The sequence below is a fragment of the Nicotiana tabacum genome, chromosome 11, assembly GCF_000715075.1.
Source record: "Nicotiana tabacum cultivar K326 chromosome 11, ASM71507v2, whole genome shotgun sequence".
NCBI lineage: Eukaryota > Viridiplantae > Streptophyta > Magnoliopsida > Solanales > Solanaceae > Nicotiana > Nicotiana tabacum.
In genome coordinates this window covers 177802947-177826736 of record NC_134090.1, presented here as the reverse complement: position 1 = coordinate 177826736, position 23790 = coordinate 177802947, and the positions used below count along the sequence as shown (strand labels likewise).

At 37.0% G+C, this 23790-nt stretch overlaps 1 non-coding gene across 1 annotated transcript; it reads right to left on the bottom strand.

The window, feature by feature from the left end:
* Positions 1-17246: 17246 nt before the first annotated feature.
* Positions 17247-17353, bottom strand: LOC142166632 (small nucleolar RNA R71). The gene has a single exon (XR_012697035.1). It is a non-coding gene; the product is annotated as a small nucleolar RNA R71 (small nucleolar RNA).
* Between the last annotated feature and the right edge of the window lie 6437 nt (positions 17354-23790).

Sequence of the window (23790 nt, the reverse complement as noted above, 5' to 3'; positions counted from 1 at the left end):
GCCTTAAATTATTTCTAAGTTAAGAGTTGGGTCTTCATTAGATTAAGGTATTTTTCCTTCGGGTGCACTATTGTAAATTTTATTATCTTAAGGGTGTGTTTGGTATAACGAAATATATTTTTCATGGAAAATATTTTCCAAGAATATATTTTCTTGGAAAAAAAGTACTAATCTTATTCATTTTTCGGTGTTTGGTACGCAAATTAAGAAAAATGACCTCTCAAGAGTATTTATAAATAATTTAGATATAATAAACATAAAGCCATAAACTTTCAAACCAACAACCTTCCGGACCCACAAATTTCATAAATTATTGAACCGCTAAACTTTCAAAACCGCGAAATTTCGAACCTGTAAACTTTCAAAACCGCGAAATTTCGGACCTGTAAACTTTATAATTTCTAAACCCGTAAACTTCCAAATACATAAACCTCCAAATTCATAATTTTGAAACTTGTAAAATTTTGAGTCTTTAAACCGATAAATAAAAAAATTAAAACTGAAAAATATATTTAAAAAATATTTTTTCATCAAGTCCAAATCAAGCACAAGAGAGAAGAAACGCGGTCCGCGGCCGCGAAAGTCCACAGTATTTCGCTGACAGCGGAACCTCCATAGGGATATTTTTGTCCAGTAATTTTAGTTGTGTATAAATAGATCTTTTTCACATTTTTAGGTTATCTTTTGTATCAGGGAGATCGTGAACAGCCGTACTTTACCATTTAGAGTAATTTAGAGCAGCTTTAGTGTAACGACCCGATCGGTCGTTTTGAGCTCCGGCGCGTCATTCAGCAGTTTGAGGCCATGAGCAGCTTCATCTCAGGTATATTGACTTGAGTGTATGGTCAGAATTAAAATTCAGGAAGTTTGGAGTCAAATCTAAATGGAAATTCTCATTTTGAAAGCTTAAAATTGAAGAAATGAACTAGGATTGAAATTTTGAGTAAAAGACCTCGGAATTGGAATCCGAAGGTTCCAGCAGGTTCGTATGATGATTTCGTACTTGAGCGTATGTCCGGATCGGGTTTTGGATAACCCGGGAGCGTTTTGGCGCCTATTGTGGAAGATAGCATTTTAGAAGAAATTGCATCAGTTTGGCTTTAAATGCATTTCAGTGTTATTGATGTCCGTTTGGAATTCCGAGACTGGGAGTAGCTCCGTATGGTGATTCTGGATTTGGGAGCGCGATCGGAAGTGAAATCGGAGGTCCGTAGGTCATTTTGGAGCCGTTTGGCTAAATATAGAAATTTGAAATTTTTTGAGAAAATTCGACCGGAAGTTGAAATTTTGATATCGGGGTAGGAATGCGATTCCAAAAGTTGGGGCAAGTCCGTAATGTCGAATGTAACTTGCGTGCAAAATTTGAAGTCATTCCTGAATGATTTTGGTAAGGTTTGAGACACTTAGTCTCTTTTAAGGAAGCTTAAGTTGGAAAAGTCAACCGGATATTGACTTATGTGTTAGAGCGCTCGAAATGTGAATTTTATGGTTCGGATAGCTTTGTTAGGTGATTTGGGACTTAAGAGTGTGTCCGGAATATTTTTGTGATGACCGGTGTAGAATTAAGCTTGAATCGGCAAAGTTAGTATTTTGGCGAATTCCGGTTGATAGGTAAGATTTTGATCCGAGGCTCGGAATGGAATTCCGAGAGTTGCTGTAGCTTTGTTATGTCATTTTGGACTTGTCTGCAAACTTTGAGATCATTCGGACTAGTTTTGACGCGTTTCGACATCGAATATGAAAATTTGAAGTTTCAAAGTTCATAGGCTTGAATCCGTGGTGAATTTAGTATTTTTGCGTTGTTTTTGGTAATTCCAAGGAACAACTAAGTTTGTGTCATATTATGGGACTTGTTAGTATACTTTGTTGGGATCCCATGAGGTTCGGACAAATTTTGGAAGATTTTTGCCGTTTTAAGCATAAATGTAATGATCTAAAGGTTCATTTTTAGTTTTAGAGATCCAAATTTGATTCCGAGACTTCCTGAATTTTGATAATGAATTATAGGACTGATCTGGAAATTTTGGTCTAATTTCATCAAGTCGCGATTAGGTTTTTGACGCGAAACATGAGTAATTGTTTAACGAGCGAAATGGATATCGCACTGGGCAAATGAGCTCCGAATTGAGTTTCGATTGAAGGGTTGTGTTCGTATTATTATTTGTGACTCATAGGAACAAGAATCGTCTAATTTCGAGTTCGTATGATGGAGTTAGAGTCATTTTAGTGAAAAATGGCTGTGCTGCAATTTAAATTGGCTGCTGGTGCATTTTTTTAGCAGCAGTGAACACTAACCCGCGTGTGAACAGTGCCGCGAGGTGAACAGTAATTGCGAAAAATCTGGGCAGTGAGTTTATATCCGATTTTGGGTCATTTTTCCACCATTTTCAGTCATTTTGAGAGCTTTTGAACGGAGATTGAAGGGAGTTTCAACTGAGATCGATTGTAGGTAAGTTTTATGAGTTAAATATATGATTTTATTGAAGAATCATCCTTGAAATCCATGAAAATATAGCCAAATTATAAGAAATTAGGGCTTGAGATTGAAATTCTAAAATGAAGATTTGAGGGGTCATTTGAACTCCGATTTTGGTAAATTTTATATGTACAGACTCGTGGAGAGACGAGGAATCCGGTGATGTGACTTTCGTAATTTTTCGAGAAGTGGGCCCGGGGCTCGGGTTTTGCAAATTTCGTAATTTTCGATATTTTTCGAATCTTTTCGATTGAGTTATATTCCCTTAGCCTATTGTAATATATTCCTTGTGGTTTTGGCAAGATTCGACGCGCGAGGAGGTCGATTCGAAAGGAAAGGGCATCGCGGAGTAGACTTTTGGCCGTCTTGAGGTGAGTAATAGATGTAAATGCTGTTCTGAGGGTTTGAAACCCCGGACTTTCATATCGTAACGCTATATTGAGGCGTGACACGCACTGCATGGTGAGTGCGGGGTCGGATACTATTGGGGATTGTGACTTGGTCCATCCCGTGTGATGTTTATACTATACTGGTGATTGATACACATACTTCATTGATATTATTGGGCTTGATGCCATGTTTGGGGCCTTGTGCCGATTTCTAAAATCCTTCGAGGATTGATATTACTGCTTAGCATGATTTGCATATCATTTAATTTCAGTCCAAGGTTTTAAATGTTGTTTTGCAAACTCAGCCATAATTCTAAGTGTTGAAAACTTAAATGATATTTTTAAATGTATTCCGGGCTGGGAACTTATGTTTTGTAAATTCCCAAGGGGCTTATTATATTATTTTCTGGATTGATTATAAAGTGACTTGAAACAGTGGTAACAATGACACTGTATGATATACTTGAAACAGTGGTAACAATGACACTGTGTGATATACTTGAAACAGTGGTAACAATGACACTGTGTGATATACTTGAAATAGTGGTAACAATGACACTGGATGATATACTTGAACAGTGGTAACAATGGCACTGTATGATATAAATTGGTCAGGTAACAATGGCTGACCAGTCAGGTAACAACGACTGACCAGGATATTGCGCTTGGGTTGTAGGAGCCCCTCCGGAGTTTGTACACACGTCGTCGACGATAAATAAATATGGATGGCTCGGGCTGCACGCCACAGTGGGTACTGGAATGTACCATCATATGCATTGCATTGCATTCATGTATTTCTATTTATACTGTTGTTTAGCTGCTCAGTTCCATATTTTGCTGTATATTTGGATTTTAGCTTACTTTGTATATTTACTGGATTTTCTTATCTTCGAACTGTAGTTACTTTTATTACTCACTGGGTCGGAGTACTCACTTTACTCCCTGCACCTTATGTGCAGATCCAGGGCAGTCTCAGGCTCAGTAGATCCAGTTGATCAGCAGATCCAGCTTCTGGGAGTATCGAGGTAGCTGCACGACGTTCGCAGCCATTGATCTTCTCCCTCCTATCCTATCTCTTTATTTCCGCATTATCAGACTTTGGATATACCATGTATTAGGATGATATTTTGTATTCTAGAGGCTCAGATTCATGACATCGGGTCCTAGTGAGATTATATTGTGTATTTTATTAAATTCTTCAGTACTTTAATCTTGCTTAATTGATATTTCTTTCCGCTATTTTTGATAAATTGGGTTAAGTGTTGAATAATGGTCGGGCTTGCCTAGTAGAGTGCTGGGCGTCATCACGATCGGGATTTGGGTCGTGACAAGTTGGTATCAGAGTCTAGGTTACATGGTCTCGCGAGTCATGAGCTGGTTTAGTAGAGTCTCGCGGATCGGTACAGAGACGTCTGTACTTATCCTCGAGAGGCTGCCGAACCTTTAGGAAAACTTCACATTCTTGAATTCTTATCGTGCGTCCTTGATTCAGCTTGAAAAGAAACTTTTGAAATTCCTTCCGCGTGATCGCATGCACCAACGGGCGCTTAGTATCAGATGTGTCTCCATGGCTTTGATTCCCCGATCGAGGGGCGAGGTGTAATCTCTGTGAGTTTGAAGTTAGACCAGTCTGGAGGACTTGAGGCCAAATCTTTGCCAATGGCTTGAGCACCGAGGTGCTGATTTTATGAGCAAGTGTTTTGAACTCATATGTTCATTATTGTCCTTGCTAGCCGAAATGGCGGTTGGATATCCACGTGATGAGTATGTTAGTGTTGCGAGGTGTATTTGTACGACTTGGTAGTGGCGAAGAAGCCTACTGGATAGTAGATGAACTGTTAAGTGATTTGTTTCTTATTGTGATCTGTTGAGTAGCCCGAGTTATAGGCGCGTGAAGAATATTTTTTGTGTCTCCTAGTTAGATAAGTCTGCGAGCTAAGATCGCTTCCGTAAATGTATTATGACGAAATCGGTGAGTCAAGGAGACCACCTTGAAGGTCGAAAATATTAAAGAAAGAATATGTTCCTACTTGGTTGAATAGCCCAATAATGGAGGGTTGAAGGGTATTTTCGATGTGTTATGATTCAAATAGGTGCAACGCATGTCCATGTATCAATTTAGATTTATGTAATTGATATGCATTGTGATGCTTTGTCAAGTTGTGGATGTGTTGTTAGAATGGTTTTGGTGATTCTCTGGCAGGTGGATATGACCAATTACAAAGGAGGCTCTGCCGAAATTTTTGAAAAAGAACTTAGTAAAAAAAAAAAATTTGGTCGCCTAGAGAGTGGGCTTAACTGTTGTGTGAGTAAATGCAAGAATTGCGAAAGAGTTAAAATTCCAGATGATTCGTGTTTCCACGAGCTTATGATGGAGTGAGTTTAATCTCACCATGATATTACGACAGCAATAGAGTATATGTGTTGTGATCTATGACTTCGAGCCAAGTTGGGGAGCTTGCTGTTGATTAGCTGATTGCACGATTTATTACATGCGTGAATTCTGGTTATTGGCGTATTGGTGGATTATTGCAGCTACGGAAAAGGACCATGAGTGGTAATTTGAGTAAATGAATTGTTGGATGCATGCTATGGTTAGCCTTATTGGCTCATATTTAGACTTGAGGGAAGATTCATGATTTATGCCTCGTATAGGTGCAGGCTTCGAGGGAAGTGATTCTGTTGGGTGCTTTATCGAGATGGTATTCATATGTTATAAAATTCAGTAGAGTTGGTTGCATTCGGGGCCAAGTCAGAGCTGGGTGGCTCTCAATAGCGGTCCTAGTGAATTCAAGAGGCAAAGTGTGGTGCCTGATGATTCTGAGTCTATAAGTACAGTTAGGAGTCAAACTTTTGAAGCAGCTTATGAAGAAAGACACAGAATGTTCTATGATGTTTTGACTTGCGGTGTAGCATTGAGAGACATGAAATGGTCATGGTTTTTGAGACAGCATGGTCTCATAATTTAAGGTCACTCAGGGTGAGTGCGGTTGGAATAAGTTAGGTGTTGAAGGGAGATATTATTATTTCTAAGGCAATCAAGGATAAACTGGAAGGAAGTAGATTGATTAGCCATAGTTGAGTTGGCATATTGGTGTCAGTGATCGGTTCGTTCAGCGTGATCGAGTTATGCATGTGATTTGTGGCGGTGCGTGTGAGGCTTGTCGGCCGTAGTGATTGATGTTATTCTGAATCATTCTTCTATTAGGGCCTGTTATGAGTAGGCGGGTCCCGGAAAGGGTTATGGCTGCTTGGACCACTACTTAGAGATTGGCATATTCGACGGTTATGAGAATTCGCCTGTATGTTGCTATAGTTCTCCTGAAGTGAGTTGAATGGAAGGTCTTATGTGATGAAGTATTAGCCTATCGTTGGTTCCAGAGTTGTGATGGAGATTGTGTCTATCGTATATCGGCACGTGAGGTGCAGTGAGTGGTATGGAATTTGAAGTAAGGACCAAGGTCGCAGTTTGGTCAATGAATGTGATGTCAAGAGTTCGGATGAGCAGGAAAGGAGTTTCAGTGTTTTGAGTAAGATGGGTATTGGCGTCAGTATCACCTGAGATCGGTGTTCTGTGAGAATGGCTTTAATCCTGGTTAGGGATTCCTGATCGCTTTTCAGTGTTAGTGCAGCCAGTGGTTTGAATGTGCAGGCCTGTTAATTATTTCGGAAGATGGTGGGAGCTTGTCCCGCGGGAAGATTGTATAAGTGTGACATGTAGTCACTTGATTAATTAGAAATTTAAACCAAGTATGAGGATTTTGGTAATATCATCCATTTAAGAATTTATGCCTGGAGGGCACTCTGCTTATTGGGTTATAGACCTGTGAAATATTATTGGCCTAGCTTGGCACGATCAGGATCGACTTGAGGTCGGGGGATAGATTTAAATGTGGAAGTGAGCCTTACGTCAGGCCAGTTGTGTTTATTTCAGCAATGCGCTCTTTATGGAAGGATAGTCGCGGTCTTATTTCGTGGTCAGATAATTCATGTAAAGATATATTGCGATGTATGAGTTGTGAGACGGCTTGGTAAATTCCTTATGTGTTGAGGTTCCGCTCAGCGGTGATGTTATATGAGCAGGATGGCTCTTGAGACTTAGATCATGTATCGCACCTCAGTTGTGCTTGAGTTGTAGCCTATAACGCTATATGTTTCCTTGGGAATGGTATTATGCACCTTAGTGTGTTTATGACCGATATTCGGTATTTGGATGTGGTGAGCTATTCAGCTCGACGTGTATCTCCTTATGTGAGTTCTATATGTGGATCGGGTGGCACGCCGCCATGGGTATGTTGTTTGGATCGGGTTGCGCACCGCAACAGTGTGATTTTCAGTTCATTGCCCTTATTTGCTTTTATGTGTTCTGTTTCCCTATTTTCTGAGGAAGTCCATGTTAGTGTGCGAGTTGAGTAGTTCCTCCCAGAGTTTGCCTTCCTTTTGTATCGCGTTCGAATTGGTAGCCCACTGGCACATTGTGGCGTCTTGTGGAATTTTTGATTATGTCCGAGGTGACTTATTGCCTGAGCAGTTCGTACTGGGTGAGACGAGGTTACTAGATTTGGGGTCAGTGCAAACTGATTATATGAAGTATATTATAGAGCAAAGATCATTCTTTGGTTTGAGACAAGGTAATGGAACTTGTCAGGAGTATAGATCCAATGAATTGTTGATTCAACAGTTGATTATGAATTTCGGCACATCTCTTCAGTCGTATCGGTGTTGTAAAAACTAGAGCAAGACCTATGTAGGTCATGAGATGTAATGGGAGAATCAAATTTGTGGAATTTCGACTATTATGTTTAAAGAATGTTATTGTGGTCCTATGAGTAAAGTGATGCAAAGTGTGAATTCAGCAAAGTTATACAGCCATGTTGGGTACAGCGTGTGGAGATTGATATGGTGGTCGTATGATGGAAACAGGCTTGGCAGGAAATTCAGGATGTTGGAATTGGACCTAATGGCTTATTTGCTTGAATAAGGGAGTATACCTACAGAGTTGTCGAGCTAATGTGCTCAACTGAGTGGTGGTAGCACGGGAAGGTGCATGAGGTGTTAAACAAGTGATTTCAGACTACTTTAGTGTAGTTCTCAGCACGTTCGAGGACGAATGTATGTTTAAGTGGGGGAGATTGTAACGACCCGATCGGTCGTTTTGAGCTCCGACGCGTCATTCAGCAGTTTGAGGCCATGAGCAGCTTCATCTCAGGTATATTGACTTGAGTGTATGGTCAGAATTAAAATTCAGGAAGTTTGGAGTCAAATCTAAATGGAAATTCTCATTTTGAAAGCTTAAAATTAAAGAAATGAACTAGGATTGGAATTTTGAGTAAAATACCTCGGAATTGGGATCCGAAGGTTCCAGCAGGTTCATATGATGATTTCGTACTTGGGCGTATGCCCGGATCGGGTTTTAGATAACCCGGGAGCGTTTTGGCGCCTATTGTGGAAGATAGCATTTTAGAAGAAATTGCATCAGTTTGGCTTTAAATGCATTTCAGTGTTATTGATGTCCGTTTGGAATTCCGAGACTGGGAGTAGCTCCGTATGGTGATTTTGGATTTGGGAGCGCGATCAGAAGTGAATTCGGAGGTCCGTAGGTCATTTTGGAGTCGTTTGGCTAAATATAGAAATTTGAAGGTTTTTGAGAAAATTCGACCGGAAGTTGAAATTTTGATATCGGGGTAGGAATGCGATTCCGAAAGTTGGGGCAAGTCTGTAATGTCGAATGTGACTTGTGTGCAAAATTTGAAGTCATTCCTGAATGATTTTGGTAAGGTTTGAGATACTTAGTCTCTTTTAAAGAAGCTTAAGTTGGAAAAGTCAATCGGATATTGACTTATGTGTTAGAGCGCTCGAAATGTGAATTTTATGGTCCGGATAGCTTTGTTAGGTGATTTGGGACTTAGGAGTGTGTCCGGAATATTTTTGTGATGACCGGTGTAGAATTAAGCTTGAATCGGCAAAGTTAGTATTTTGGCGAATTCCGGTTGATAGGTAAGATTTTGATCCGAGGCTCGGAATGGAATTCCGAGAGTTTTTGTAGCTTTGTTTTATCATTTTGGACTTGTCTGCAAAATTTGAGATCATTCGGACTAGTTTTGACGTGTTTCGACATCGGATGTGAAAATTTGAAGTTTCAAAGTTCATAGGCTTGAATCCGTGGTGAATTTAGTATTTTTGCGTTGTTTTTGGTGATTCTAAGGAACAACTAAGATTGTGTCATATTATGGGACTTGTTAGTATACTTTGTTGGGATCCCATGAGGCTCGGACAAATTTTGGAAGAGTTTTTGGAAGATTTTTGCCGTTTTAAGCACAAATGTAATGATCTAAAGGTTCATTTTTAGTTTTAGAGATCCAAATTTGATTCCGAGACTTCCTGAATTTTGATAATGAATTATAGGACTGATCTGGAAATTTTGGTCTAATTTCATCAAGTCGCGATTAGGTTTTTGACGCGAAACATGAGTAATTGTTTAACGAGCGAAATGGATATCGCACTGGGCAAATGAGCTTCGAATTGAGTTTCGATTGAAGGGTTGTGTTCGTATTATTATTTGTGACTCATAGGAACAAGAATCGTCTAATTCCGAGTTCGTATGATGGAGTTAGAGCCATTTTAGTGAAAAATGGCTGTGCTGCAATTTAAATTGGCTGCTGGTGCATTTTTTTAGCAGCGGTGAACAGTAACCCGCGCGTGAACACTGCCGCGGGGGTGAACAGTAATTGCGAAAAATCTGGGCTGTGAGTTTATATCCGATTTTGGGTCATTTTTCCACCATTTATAGTCATTTTGAGAGCTTTTGGACGGGGATTGAAGGGAGTTTCAACTGAGATCGATTGGAGATAAGTTTTATGAGTTAAATACATGATTTTATTGAAGAATCATCCTTGAAATCCATGAAAATATAACCAAATTATAAGAAATTAGGGCTTGAGATTGAAATTCTAAAATGAAGATTTGAGGGGTCATTTGAACTCCGATTTTGGTAAATTTTATATGTACGGACTTGTGGCAAGACGAGGAATCAGGTGATGTGACTTTCGTAATTTTTCGAGAAGTGGGCCCGGGGCTCGGGTTTTGCAAATTTCGTAATTTTCGATATTTTTCGAGTCTTTTCGATTGAGTTATATTCCCTTAGCCTATTGTAATATATTCCTTGTGGTTTTGGCAAGATTCGACGCGCGAGGAGGTCGATTCGAAAGGAAAAGGCATCGTGGAGTAGACTTTTGGCCGTCTTGAGGTGAGTAATAGATGTAAATGCTGTTCTGAGGGTTTGAAACCCCAGACTTTCACATCGTAACGCTATATTGAGGCGTGACACGCACTGCATGGCGAGTGCGGGGTCAGATACTATTGGGAATTGTGACTTGGTCCATCCCGTGTGATGTTTATACTATACTGGTGATTGATACACATACTTCATTGATATCACTGGGCTTGATGCCATGTTTGGGGCCTTGTGCCGATTTGTAAAATCCTTCGAGGATTGATATTACTGCTTAGCATGATTTGCATATCATTTAATTTCAGTCCAAGGTTTTAAATGCTGTTTTGCAAACTCAGCCATAATTCTAAGTGTTGAAAACTTAAATGATATTTTTAAATGTATTCCGGGCTGGGAACTTCTGTTTTGTAAATGCCCAAGGGGCTTATTATATTATTTTCTAGACTGATTATAAAGTGACTTGAAACAGTGGTAACAATGACACTGTGTGATATACTTGAAACAGTGGTAACAATGACACTGTGTGATATACTTGAAATAGTGGTAACAATGACACTGGATGATATACTTGAACAGTGGTAACAATGGCACTGTATGATATAAATTGGTTAGGTAAAAATGTCTGACCGATCAGGTAACAACGATTGACCAGGATATTGCGCTTGGGCTGTAGGAGCCCCTCCGGAGTCTGTACACACGTCGTCGATGATAAATAAATATGGATGGCTCGGGCTGCACGCCGCAGTGGGTACTGGAATGTACCATCATATGCATTGCATTGCATTCATGTATTTCTATTTATATTGTTGTTTAGCTGCTCAGTTCCATATTTTGCTGTATATTTGGATTTTAGCTTACTTTGTGTATTTATTGGATTTTCTTATCTTCGAACTGTAGTTACTTTTATTACTCACTGGGTCGGAGTACTCACTTTACTCCCTGCACCTTGTGTGCAGATTCAGGGCAGTCTCAGGCTCAGTAGATCCAGTTGATCAGCAGATCCAGCTTCTGGGAGTATCGAGGTAGCTGCACGGCGTTCGCAGCCATTGATCTTCTCCCTCCTATCATATCTCTTTATTTCCGCATTATCAGACTTTGGATATACCATGTATTAGGATGATATTCTGTATTCTAGAGGCTCAGATTCGTGACACCGGGCCCTAGTGAGATTATATTGTGTATTTTGTTAAATTCTTCAGTACTTTAATCTTGCTTAATTGATATTTCTTTCCGCTATTTTTGATAAATTGGGTTAAGTGTTGAATAATGGTCGGGCTTGCCTAGTAGAGTGCTGGGCGCCATCACGACCGGGATTTGGGTCGTGACATTTAGCTTATATTCTTAGATTTATTCTTGTAATAAGCTTTAGTTGAGCGTTTGATGCAATGAACTTAGGCTCTTATTTCCTTACAGATAGAAAGTGGTTGATAGAAACCAAGGTCCAGCATGTAATGCTTTAACCATGTTTTCCTCCTTCTGGAATTTAACTAGAAAAAAATCAGATCCCAAGTCAATTAGTGGAAGATTCTTCGTGGGTTTCCATAGTTGAATGAGCTTTGTTCGCATAGTTTGATGTTCTACCTTACATCCAAAACCTTTAATAATTATGATGAATATAACGTATTCATGTAATTTCATATGTAAAAAATAAGTTTTTAAAATAAAATATGAATAATAATATCTTATTCTCGCATATTTTCTAATATTTTTTGTAGGAAAAAGAAATTATGAAAAATAAGGAAAGAAGCTAAAAGATGAGAGAATGAAACAAAGCCACAGTTGCACATATCATGTTCATATTCGCAAATGTGGAATATACGTATGGGCTTATGGAAAGAGACAATTAGAGATGAAAAAAAGTTATAGATGCATATGTGGAATCTATATACACAAAGGTAACATTTGCATATATGAAACCTATATTTTCAAATCTAACCCATGAAGTCAAGAATGGAAGCAAAAGAGTCATATATGCATGTGTGGAATCTATACTTGCAAAGGTCACATTTGCATACATGGAACCTACATTTGCAAGTCTAAGTCATGAAGTCAAGAGTGAAGCACAAGTGCCACATTTGCATATATAAAATCTACCTACACAAAGGTCACTTCGCATATATGGAAGCTACATTTGCAAAACTAACTCATGAAGTCAAGAGTGAAGCACAAGTGCCATATTTGCATATATAGAATCTACGTACACAAAGGTCACTATGCAAACATGGATTTCACATTCGCAAAAGTGGAACATGACAAAAGCTACTCATCTTTTCCTATAAATAGCAAGCTCTCTTTGTATAAGGATATAAAATCTTAGTAAGACAAGAACTAGTCTTGATCTTCTTTCTTTGTAGTAAAAATATTTCCTTAGTCTTTTAAATATTTCTAGTCTTCTAAATATCTTTTTTAGCTTTTGTTACTCCGTAATGGAGCAATTTTTTTTCGTTGGGATAGTTGATGAAGTTTGATATATTTTATAATACTATCTCAGTTTTTATATTCTTGACTTGAAACTTTTTATTTACATTTCATACTGTGTTAAAATAATGGTTTTTAATTACTCTATCATCACATCTACATATTTTATCTCTAAGTTAATCATATATTAATTTTGTAATTCTCGCGGAGCAAAATTAATATATAATAACTTATGAATAAAATAGTAGCGTGAAAGTAATTTTTCAGTAAACTATTATTTCAAATCAGTAATCTTGCTTGCCTCAATTTTAATTCTCACGGAGGAATTGTTGTAGGCAAGATTATTGATCCTTGGTAAATATTCTCACGAAGTTTTTACTTTCTTTTAGCACAATTCAAGCAAGAAAAATATTTCGGTTTAAAAGTCACTAGTCTTAAATTGATTAATTAACATAATTCTCACAGAGTGTTATTAATTGATTATTTCTTAGTGAGCAAAATATAATTGTACTAGAAATAAGCAATTATTCTTTAGAGAAATAAATGTAGAAATTAAGTGTGACGACCCAAAGGGTCATCACCTATTTCTAATTGAAATCTGTGTCTCCGAGGCCCTGAAAACCTCATTTAGAGTCGCCTCGATTTGTGTGCGCAGTCCGGGCGTGTAGCCGGAAAGCTTAAATGTGAAATCTTGTGAAAATCGCTAAGTTTTGACCTCGAAATGAATAAGTTTGACTCCGGTCAATATTTTTGGTAAACGAACCCGGACCCGTGATTTGACGATCCTGGAGGGTCCATAGGAAAATATGGGACGTGGGCGTATGCCCGGAATCAAATTTCGAGGTCCCATGCCCGAGTTATGAATTTTTAAGTGAAATTGTTTTCTATAAATATTATAGAAAATTGAAATGAAATCTGATGTGAAAGTAATGGTATCGGGCCCGTATTTTGGTTCCGGCGCCCAGTACAGGTCTTATATATGACTTGAGTTATTCCTGTGAAATTTGGTTTAAAACGGACGTCGTTTGACACGATCCGGACCCTAATTGGGAAATTGATGTTTAAAAGGAATTTTGGAGAAATTTCATTGATCTTAAGGCTCAATTCGATGTTCATGATGTTGCATTGGTGATGAGATCACACGAATATGTTCGTAGGGTGTTTTTGAGGTAGTGTGCATACTTGGTTTAGAGCTTCGAGGGCTCGGGTGAGTTTCTAGTAGGTTCCGGGATGCCTTAGGCTTAAAAAGATGAGATGTTGCAGGTTCAGGAATTTTGATAGGTCTCTGAACCCTTTTGCGCGGCCCGCAAGGAAACGCGTGCGGCCGCAGAGGGGCCAGCGCGGTCCGCAGTGGGTGCTGCGCGACGGCGGTCGGCTTTGCGAGGTCTGCGCGGGGCATAGATCCGCAGGCCTTCAGGAAGCCTGTGCGGCCGCGATCCTTCTTGCGCGGTCCGCGGTGGGAACTTCAGAGGGGTATAAATACATGTGAATTTCAGTTATTTTTACACTTTTCAAAATCCCAAAACATAAGAGGCGATTTTTCCAAACAACTTTTCTTCTCCAAAACGATTGGTAAGTGATTCTAACTCATTTTGTTCACTTCTTAACATCTTTTAACATGATTTTCAACTTCAAATCAAAGATTTTCATGGGAAAATTGGGTGTTTTGGGTAGAACCTAGGTTTTCTACAAATTGAGGAGTTGGACCTCAATTTGAGGTCCGATTTCAAAACAAATCATATATTTGGATTCGTGGGGGAATGGGTAACCGGATTTTGGTCCGAACCTCGAGTTTCGACCCCGTGGGCCCGGGGACATTTTTGACCTTTTTGGGTAAAACCTTGTAAAATTTATTTTCATGCATTGGGGTTGATTCATTTAGCATTTATTAATGTGATTAAGTAACTTATGACTAGATTCGAGCGGATTGGTGGTGGAATCAAGAGGTAAAGCTATAATTGAGACTTGAGTGGTGTTCGAGGCATCGAGGTAAATGTTCGGTCTAACCTTAACTTGAAGTATTAGGAGTTGAGTCATATTTGCTACTTGCTTCTTGTTGAGTACGACGTATAGGCATGGTGACGAGTATCTATACGTTGGTGTCGAGCATGACCGTGAGTCTTAAATTGAAAGTTGTTGTGTCCTTAAATGACATTTCAGATGCTTTAATTAATGATCTTCTATATTGAGCAAAGAATTGTTCTATCCTCGAAGATTTTATTTATGTTTGAGCATTGTCATTATTTGGGCTGAGTACAAGCTAAGTTAAGATTGGTTATAGCCGATTCTCCCTTGCTGGGATGACTGTTTCGATATCTTTGTTCCCTTGCCGGGAAACTATTATATTGCTTTTGTCCCCTCGTCGGGAGGTTATTATATCACTTATGTTCCCTTGACGGGATTTCTTGTAATTGTGTGATGAAATGGGAGCGGGTGGTACGCCTACCACAAGATATTATAAAATGGGAGCGGGTGGTACGTCTACCACAAGATATAATGAAATGGGAGCGGGTGGTACGCCTACCACAAGATATGATGAAATGGAATGGGTGGTATGCCTACCACAAGATATTATGAAATGGGAGCGGGTGGTACGCCTACTACGAGATATAATGAAATAGGATCGGGTGGTACGCCTATCACGAGATATAATGAAATGAGAGCGGGTGGTACGCCTACCACGAGATATGAGAAATGGGATCGGGTGGTACGCCTACCATGAGATATGAGAAATGGGATCGGGTTGCACGCCTGCAACAAGATGAAACTGAAAGTGAAAGTTGCGTTATTTTCTTCATTTGTGATAGAAGTTATATTGCTAGCTTCCTTATTATTCCCTGTTATTTTCTTTTAACTGCTATCCCCGAAGCATGTTTCCCCTTCCCCAGCTTTAACTGCCTATTACTTGTTTACTTTTCCGCCATATATTATATAACTGTACAGGTTTATCTAGAGTCTGGTCCTAGCCTCGTCACTACCTCGCCGGGGTTAGGCTAGACACTTACCAGTACATGGGGTCGGTTGTGCTGATACTACGCTCTATGCTCTTTTGCACAGATCCAGGTCTTGGACAGCAGCAGTAGCGCGGGAGCTAGCTTTCAGTCCAGTGAGACACTGAGGTAGCCTTGCAGGCGTTCGTAAGTCCGGCGTCTCCTCTATCTTTTATTTCAGTCTGTTATCTTATATATTCGAGAAAAATAGTTTATATTTTCTTTCAAACGGTTGTATTTAGCACTCTTAGAAGTTCGTGAGTAATGTGACACCGGTTCTTGGGTAGAGGCATATGTTAATTCTCACATTATTGTTCAGTTTCTTTAAATTTAAGTCTTCGGCATATTTATTTAATTTTGTTGCTTTCATGCTATCACTGATAATTGTTAAAAGAAGTAATTGTTAATAAAATAAGCAGTTAAGGATTAGCTTGCCTAACTCTCATTAGTAGGCTCCATCACGACTCCCGAGAGTGAGAAATCCGGGTCGTGACATTAAGATATTATTATAGTAATATTATCAAGTGAATTCAATGATTCCCAACTCCTTTTAAATTATAAATCTTCCAAAAATATTTTGTTTTGTTTAAGTAATTAACAAGTTTTATACCTCACTCACTTTTCATCAATTTGATTCTCTCAAATAGTAGTTAAAATATTACAAGTCTATAGCATAGATTATCCAGTCTCTGTGGGACGATATCTTAAACTATATTAGAATTTGATAGAGTACGAGTAGGAAATTCCAATACATATTGGCCTCGTCAAATTTTTAGCGCCGTTGCCGGGGATTGGCATACATCTACTTCAGATTAAATATTTTGTTACTAATTTGAGTAGATTTTTTATTATTATTATTATTATTATTATTATTATTATTATTATTATTATTATTTATGTCAGTATTTTCACTATCTACTAACTAGTACTTCTTCCTACTACTTCTATTATTAGCTTTCCTTTAGTATATTTAGTATAATATTACTAGCACTTTTACCTATAAATAGTATTCTAACTTTATTTCTAATTACTATTATTTACTAGTACTACCTTTACTTATATTTAATATATATTATCGTACTTTTTTGTCTTTAAAAATTTCATTAGTTATTTTATTAACTACTAGTACTGCTTTAGAAACTACTATTATTTTTTTTCTCTTTAAAATTTTAAGTATTATGACCCGCTCTTCTACAAAAAAGTTGGCTAGTTACGATCCAGAAATTGAAAAATCTCTTCGATTGTGCAGGAAAAGAAAAACATCATCTTCTCAAAGCATAGTTGGTGAAGGAATGGAGAATCAGGGAGTAGAAGACATTCAACCACCAATCTATGTGGAGGATCAGTTTGATGAAGTAGCACCAAGGCCAGCAAACAGAATCCTAAGGGATTATGCTAGACCTAACCGCTTCAACTGTGAATCTAGTGTCAGAAAACCTCAAGTGGCAGCCAACAACTTTGAAATCGGGACTGGCCTGATTCAAACAATTCAACAGTCTTGCATCTTCACTGGAGACGCAAGTGAAGATCCACACAGTCATTTAATTGACTTTCTGGAACTTGTTGAAACAGCTAAGTATAATGGAGTACCTCCTGAAGCTATCAAGTTAAGGCTATTTCCTTTTTCTTTAAAAGGAGCTGCCAAGACTTGGTTGCGAAGTTTGCCACAAGGTTCCATTACCACATAGGACCAAATGACTTAGAAATTTTTAAATAAATATTTTTTCCATGCTAAAACCACAAAGTTAAGACAAGACATCTCTAACTTCTTGCACACTGACACTGAGTCAGTTTATCAAGCTTGGGAAAGATTAAAAGCAATGTTAAGAAAATGTCCACACCATGACATTCCTGAACACATGCAACTGTATATTTTTTATCACGGGTTAAAACCCTCTGCTAGAAAGGTGATTGATGCAGCTGTAGGAGGTTCTGTAATGGGAAAAACCACGGAGGAAGCATTGCAATTGTTGAACGAGATTTCTGAGAATGCCATCTAATGGCCATCTGAACGTGTAATCATCAAGAAGGCTGCTACGATAAATCAGGTTGATGCTTTAAATACACTAACACAACAAATTGTTTCTTTGGTACAAAAATTTGAATCTTTCCAGGTGAATACACAACAACCAAGCCAATCTGAGATCTTGTGATATGTGTGGAGGAAACCATCTGATCCATAAATGTTAAGCAAACAATCATAATGACGAACATGTCCATTCTGTCAGTTATAAACTGTACCCTTTTGGCAGTCCAATAGCACAAAAGCACCCAGGATTTCAATGGAGCAATCCAAATGGTGCAGAAAACTCTCAAAGCATCCAAAAGCAACCAGTACAAAGTCCGTCGGGATACCAGAATCAGAACCGTGGGCAACCAAACTATAGACCTTATCAACAAGCAAGGTCGTATCAGCAAAGGCCTCAACAAGATCATTCAAGTCTTGATCACCTTTTGTATAAGTACATTAAGGTCACTGATGAAAAGATGGAAAGCCAGGGTTCAACCCTCAAAAATTTGAAAATGCAATTAAGTCAACTGGAAACTCTTGTGTCAGAAAAGATTCAAGGTCCCTTGCCAAGCAATACAGAGAAAAATTCAAAGGAGCACCTTAAAACCATCACCTTACAGTCAGGTAAGGAGCTTGATGAGCCATATGCAAACAAGTCAGAACAACAGGTAAACAAGGGTAATAATGTTGAAATACCGTCTGAACTATCTAAAGATAAAGAAGTCAAGAAAAAAAAAGAATATTGAAAAATTGACTCATTTCCCTGTGACAATTCCTTTTCCATAAAAACTGAAAAGAGAAAATCTTGATAATCAATTTTCAAAGTTTTTGGAGATTTTAAAACAAATTCAAATTAATATTCCTTTCTGATGCTTTGTTGCAAATGCCTTCTTATGCCAAATTCCTAAAAGAAATTTTGTCAAGTAAAAGGAAATTGGAAGAAGTTTCTGTGGTGATGCTTATTGAAAAAATGCAATGATATACTTCAAAATAAGCTACCACAAAAACTTGGTGATCCAAGTAGTTTTATAATTCCATGCACTTTGGGAGGAGTATATTTTGAAAAAGCACTTTGTGATTCTAGAGCTTCAATTAACTTGATACCATTTTCTATTTTTAGAAAATTAAATCTTGGTAAAATGTAAGACATAGGTGTTTCTCTTCAGTTTGCATATCAAAGTACTAAGAAACCTAAGGGAATAATTGAAAATGTGCTCTTAAGAGTAGATAAGTTTGTTTTCCCTGTAGATTTATAGTACTTGAAATGAAGGAATGTCCTAATGAACCAATTATTTTGGGTGGACCATTTCTTGCCACAGGTAGAACAATCATAGATGTCCATCAAGGACAACTGATTTTGAGAGTTGATGAAGAAAGAGTCATTTTTGATATGCAAAAGATATTAAGATTTTCAGGAGATGAGACATCATCTTCATGTTTTTCGATTGACATGCTTAATTATCTTACAGACGAATTCAAAGTTGATCAGTTGATTCCAGACTCAATGGAAAGATGTTTGGCCAAATGTGACACCATACAAGATGATGATCCTATCATCAGAAGAGAAGCCAAAATACTAGAAAAAGATTATGAAGAGGAGGAGATGCAATTAGAACAAGTTCAACCAAAAATTGAACTCAAAGTTCTCTCATCTCATTTAAAATATGTTTATCTTGAGGAAGAATTATTTTCAGTAATTATTTCATCTTCTCTTACTGCAGGACAAGAAGAAAAACTGATTGAAGTGTTGAAAGCACACAAAAAATTCTTGGGATAGACTATAGAAGATATCAAAGGGATTAATCCAGCTATTTGTACGCACAGAATTCTCATGGAGGATAGCTATAGGCCAATAGTACAGCCTCAAAGGAGATTGAATCTAGCAATGCAGGAAGTAGTAAAAAAGGAGATCGTAAAGCTTTTGGCGGCAGGTATTATTTATCCCATTTCAGACAGCCCTTGGGTAATCCCTGTTCAGGTAGTACCAAAGAAAGGAGGTATAACGGTTATAAAAAATGAAAGTAATGAACTTACACCAACCAGAACTGTCACGGGATGGAGATTCTGTATTGATTACAGACGTCTCAATGATGCCACTAGAAAAGATCATTTTTCTTTAATATTTATTGATCAAATATTAGAAAGAATTGTAGGTAGGGTTGTTCATGGTTTGACAAAAAATCGATCCAAACCGAAAACCGAATCAAACCGATTAAGTAAACCGATATTTTTCTTGATTTGGATTGGTTTTGGTTTTAAATTTTAAAAATCGATAATATTTTGTTGGTTTTGGTTCTATTATAAAAAACCGAATCGAACCGAATAATTATATAAAAATATGAATAATTATTGATATATGATATAATATCTTTTCATAAATAATTTTAAATACTTTATGCATTTTAATTATTATTTTTAATTTTGATTTATCCTACTTATATCTTAAAAGATTGCCTAAGCCCAAAAGAATAGGATTCGGCCAATTTTCTTTTCCTTAAGAGAATCTAATTCTCTAACCTACACACATACTTTTTCCTAATAAAAGAGTTATAAAATAAATTCTACGACAAGAGTAAAGAAAGCAAACTCAAATTGCAAGACTGTAGTAGCCAAATCTTGAGAAAGTAAACTTTTAGTTTGTTTTTTGTTCATTTTTTTCGTATAAACAGGTAAATAAACTTTCAGTTCCGAAATAAAATATTTATAAAAAAGCATAAATTTAGCAAATTATTTTCAGATTGTTGTCTAGTATTGTTTTACTATTATCGTCTTATCATTAGCTTACTAGGAATCGAAAAACCGAACCAAACCAACAACAACCAAACCGATGGTTTATATGTAATTTGGTTTGGTTTTGGTTTTAAAATTTTAAAAACCGATTAAATTGGGTTGGTTTTGGTTTTAATCAAAAACCGGCCAAACCGAACCGTGAACACCCCTAATTGCAGGATATGGTTTTTACTGTTTTCTTGATGGCTATTCAGGGTATAACCAAATACCAATTGCACCTGAAGATCAGGACAAAACAACTTTCACATGTCCTCATGAAACATAGGCCTATAGGAGAATGTCATTTGGTCTATGCAACGCCCCTGCTATATTTCAGCAATTTTTTCTAACATGACCGAAAATTTTCTTGAAATTTTTATGGATGATTTTACACTCTTTGGAAAAACATTTTAGGATTGTCTTCACCACTTGACCCTAATTCTTAAGAGATGTGAAGAGAGAAACTTGATTCTTAATTGGGAAAAATGTTATTTTATGGTTAATGAGGGAATTGTTTAGGACATAAAATCACTGCTAAAGGGATAGAAGTTGATAAGGCTAAAATTGATCTCATAGCAGGATTACCCACTCCTACAACTGTGAAAGGCATTAGAAGCTTTCTAGGTCATGCAGGTTTTACAGACGGTTCATAAAAGATTTTTCAAAGATTTCAAAACCGTTGACTAACCTTGTGATGAAAGATATTAAGTTTATTTTTTCAGGTGATTGTTTGAAAGCATTTGAGACCCTTAAGGAAAAGTTATCAACCGCCCCTATAGTTGTGTCCCCAAACTGGAATCAACATTTTGAGGTCATGTGTGATGCTAGTGATACATCAGTTGGAGCTGTTTTAAGCCAGAGAAAGGATAAGATCTTTTGTCCCATTTACTATGCTAGTAGAACAATGAATGAGGCTCAACTAAATCATGTCACAACAGAAAAAGAGTTACTAGCAGTAGTATTTGCTTTTAATAAGTTTCGATCTTATTTGATAGGAACCAAGGTCATTGTTTTTACTGATCATGCAGCTTTAAAATACCTCTTAGCAAAGAAAGATGCTCGACCTAGATTGTTAAGATGAATTTTTCTTCTACAAGAATTTAACTTTGAGATAAAAGACAAAAAAGGAACAGAGAATCAAGTAGCTGATCATTTGTATAGATTAGAAAATTTCCTCTATTGAGTTTAGCGATAAAGGAAGAATTTCCTAATGAACATATTTTCTCAGTTAACTCAATTGTGACTCAACCACCTTGGTTTGCAGATATTGAAAACTACTTGGTTGGAAAGTGGATACCCCAAGATCTCTCTTACCAGCAAAGAAAAAGCTTATATCTGATGTAAAATATTATTTATGGAATGAACCTTACTTGTTTAAAAATTGTGCAGATAATATCATTAGAAGATGTGTGCCTGAGGAAGAGATGTACAAAATTTTATATCATTGTCATGATGGAGCAATTGGAGGTCATTATGCAACAAATCGAACAGCCTTTAAAGTTTTAGAAGCTTGATTTTTCTGGCCGACTCTCTTTAAAGATGCCCAAGTATATGTTGCACAATGTGACATGTGTCAAAGAACAGGTAACATCACTAAGAGAGATAAGATGTCATTGCAATCAATACAGGTATGTGAAATATTTGATGTTTGGGGAATAGATTTCATGGGTCCTTTTCCTTCCGCTCATTCTTTTGAATATATCCTTTTGGCTGTGGATTATGTGTCAAGATGAGTTGAAGCCATCTCCATAAGGAAAAATGATGCTCGATCTGTGGGTAATTTTCTCAAAAAAATATTTTTACCGGATTTTGCACATCATGAGTCATCATTAGTGACCAATGAACTTATTTTATGAATAGACAAATTTCTGCTTTGCTGACAAAATATGGTGTGACTCATAAAACAGGAACACCATATCATGCTCAAAAGCAAGGACAAGTTAAAGTTTCCAACCGTGAGTTAAAAAGAATTTTTGGAAAGCCGGTTGGAATCTCAAGAAAAGACTGGGCTTTAAAATTAGATGATGCATTATGGGCATATCGAACGACGTTCAAAACGCCAATTGGAACATCCCAATATAGATTAGTCTTTGGGAAAGCTTGTCATTTGCCAGTTGAATTAGAACACAAAGCTTTTGGGGCACTAAAAGTACTAAACTTTGAATTAGCCTCTACTGGTAAAAATAGATTTTTTCAGGTTAATGAGTTGGAAAAAATGAGATTGGAGGCCTATGAAAATGCAAAACTTTTTAAAGAAAAAACAAAAAAATGGCATGACAATTTGATTCGAATAAAAAGTTTTAAAATTGGAGATCAAGTGCTTCTTTACAATAGTCGACCCAGGCTATTCCCAGGAAAGTTAAAATCAAGGTGGACAGGTCATTACAATGTAACAAATGTTACTCCATATGGAGAAATTGAAATCCAACAGAACAATAGAGGTGACAAGTTCAAGGTAAATGGTCAAAGACTAAAATTGTACTTTGGAGGACATTTTGAGCAACATTCATCAATCACTTTGATAGATTGATGAATTCCACAGGTAATACGTCGAGCTGACGATGTTAAACTCAGAACTATAGTAACATACCCGTAGACATTGAGGGTGAAGCAATGGAGCCTTATAAGTCCAACTTAGGTTTGATAATTAAATGCTTAACCAATTAATTTGGTCAATATCCAGGTTACTATACAACCAAGACATCTTATGAAGACCTCTACAAAAACAGAATCACCTATACAGGAGCAACTCTATGGTGATCGGTATGCCTAAGTAACTGGTTGGTCAACCATTTAATGTTTCAAAGTCGAATGCTAGCTCAGGTAAGTTTTGGTTTATATTTAAACCAGGACCAAATGACTGATAAGATCTTAAATTTAGTCACTATATTACACATAGAACATGTGTAGTCATAGCTTTTTTTCAAGCTTTCTTCTGTGATTGTAAATTTGAAAGCCAAAAAGATTTTATTTTATTTTATATACATTAGTATTATTTTTTTTCTTTTCCTTAAATTAATACTTGTATATGTATATCGCTCATCACGTATTTTATCCAGGAGGATAAAATAGTTCACGTGTGGAGGGGTATATTCTGATGCATTTCTAGTATATGTTATATATTTATCTAATTAATAGATATATATATATATATATATATATATATATATATATATATATATATATATGTTTATATAAAGCTCTATATCTTTATATATAATTATTTTTCTCTCCTATATCCTATTTGTAGGTTCTTAATTAACAAAATAAATTCTTTACTGTATGTCCAATGATTAATGCTTTTCATCTTCACCATGTAAATTCCATATCTATAATTTTGATTTTGTGAAGGCAGGAGCAAGCATCTTTATCTCCGGAAATCATTGGAATTGAGAACAATTATGATCGCAAAACAGGTAGAATCAATAAACTTGGCTAGAACTTGCTCTAAATGTTTCTCAAGACGAAATAATACGTGACACTGAATTTTGAAAAATAAAATTAGG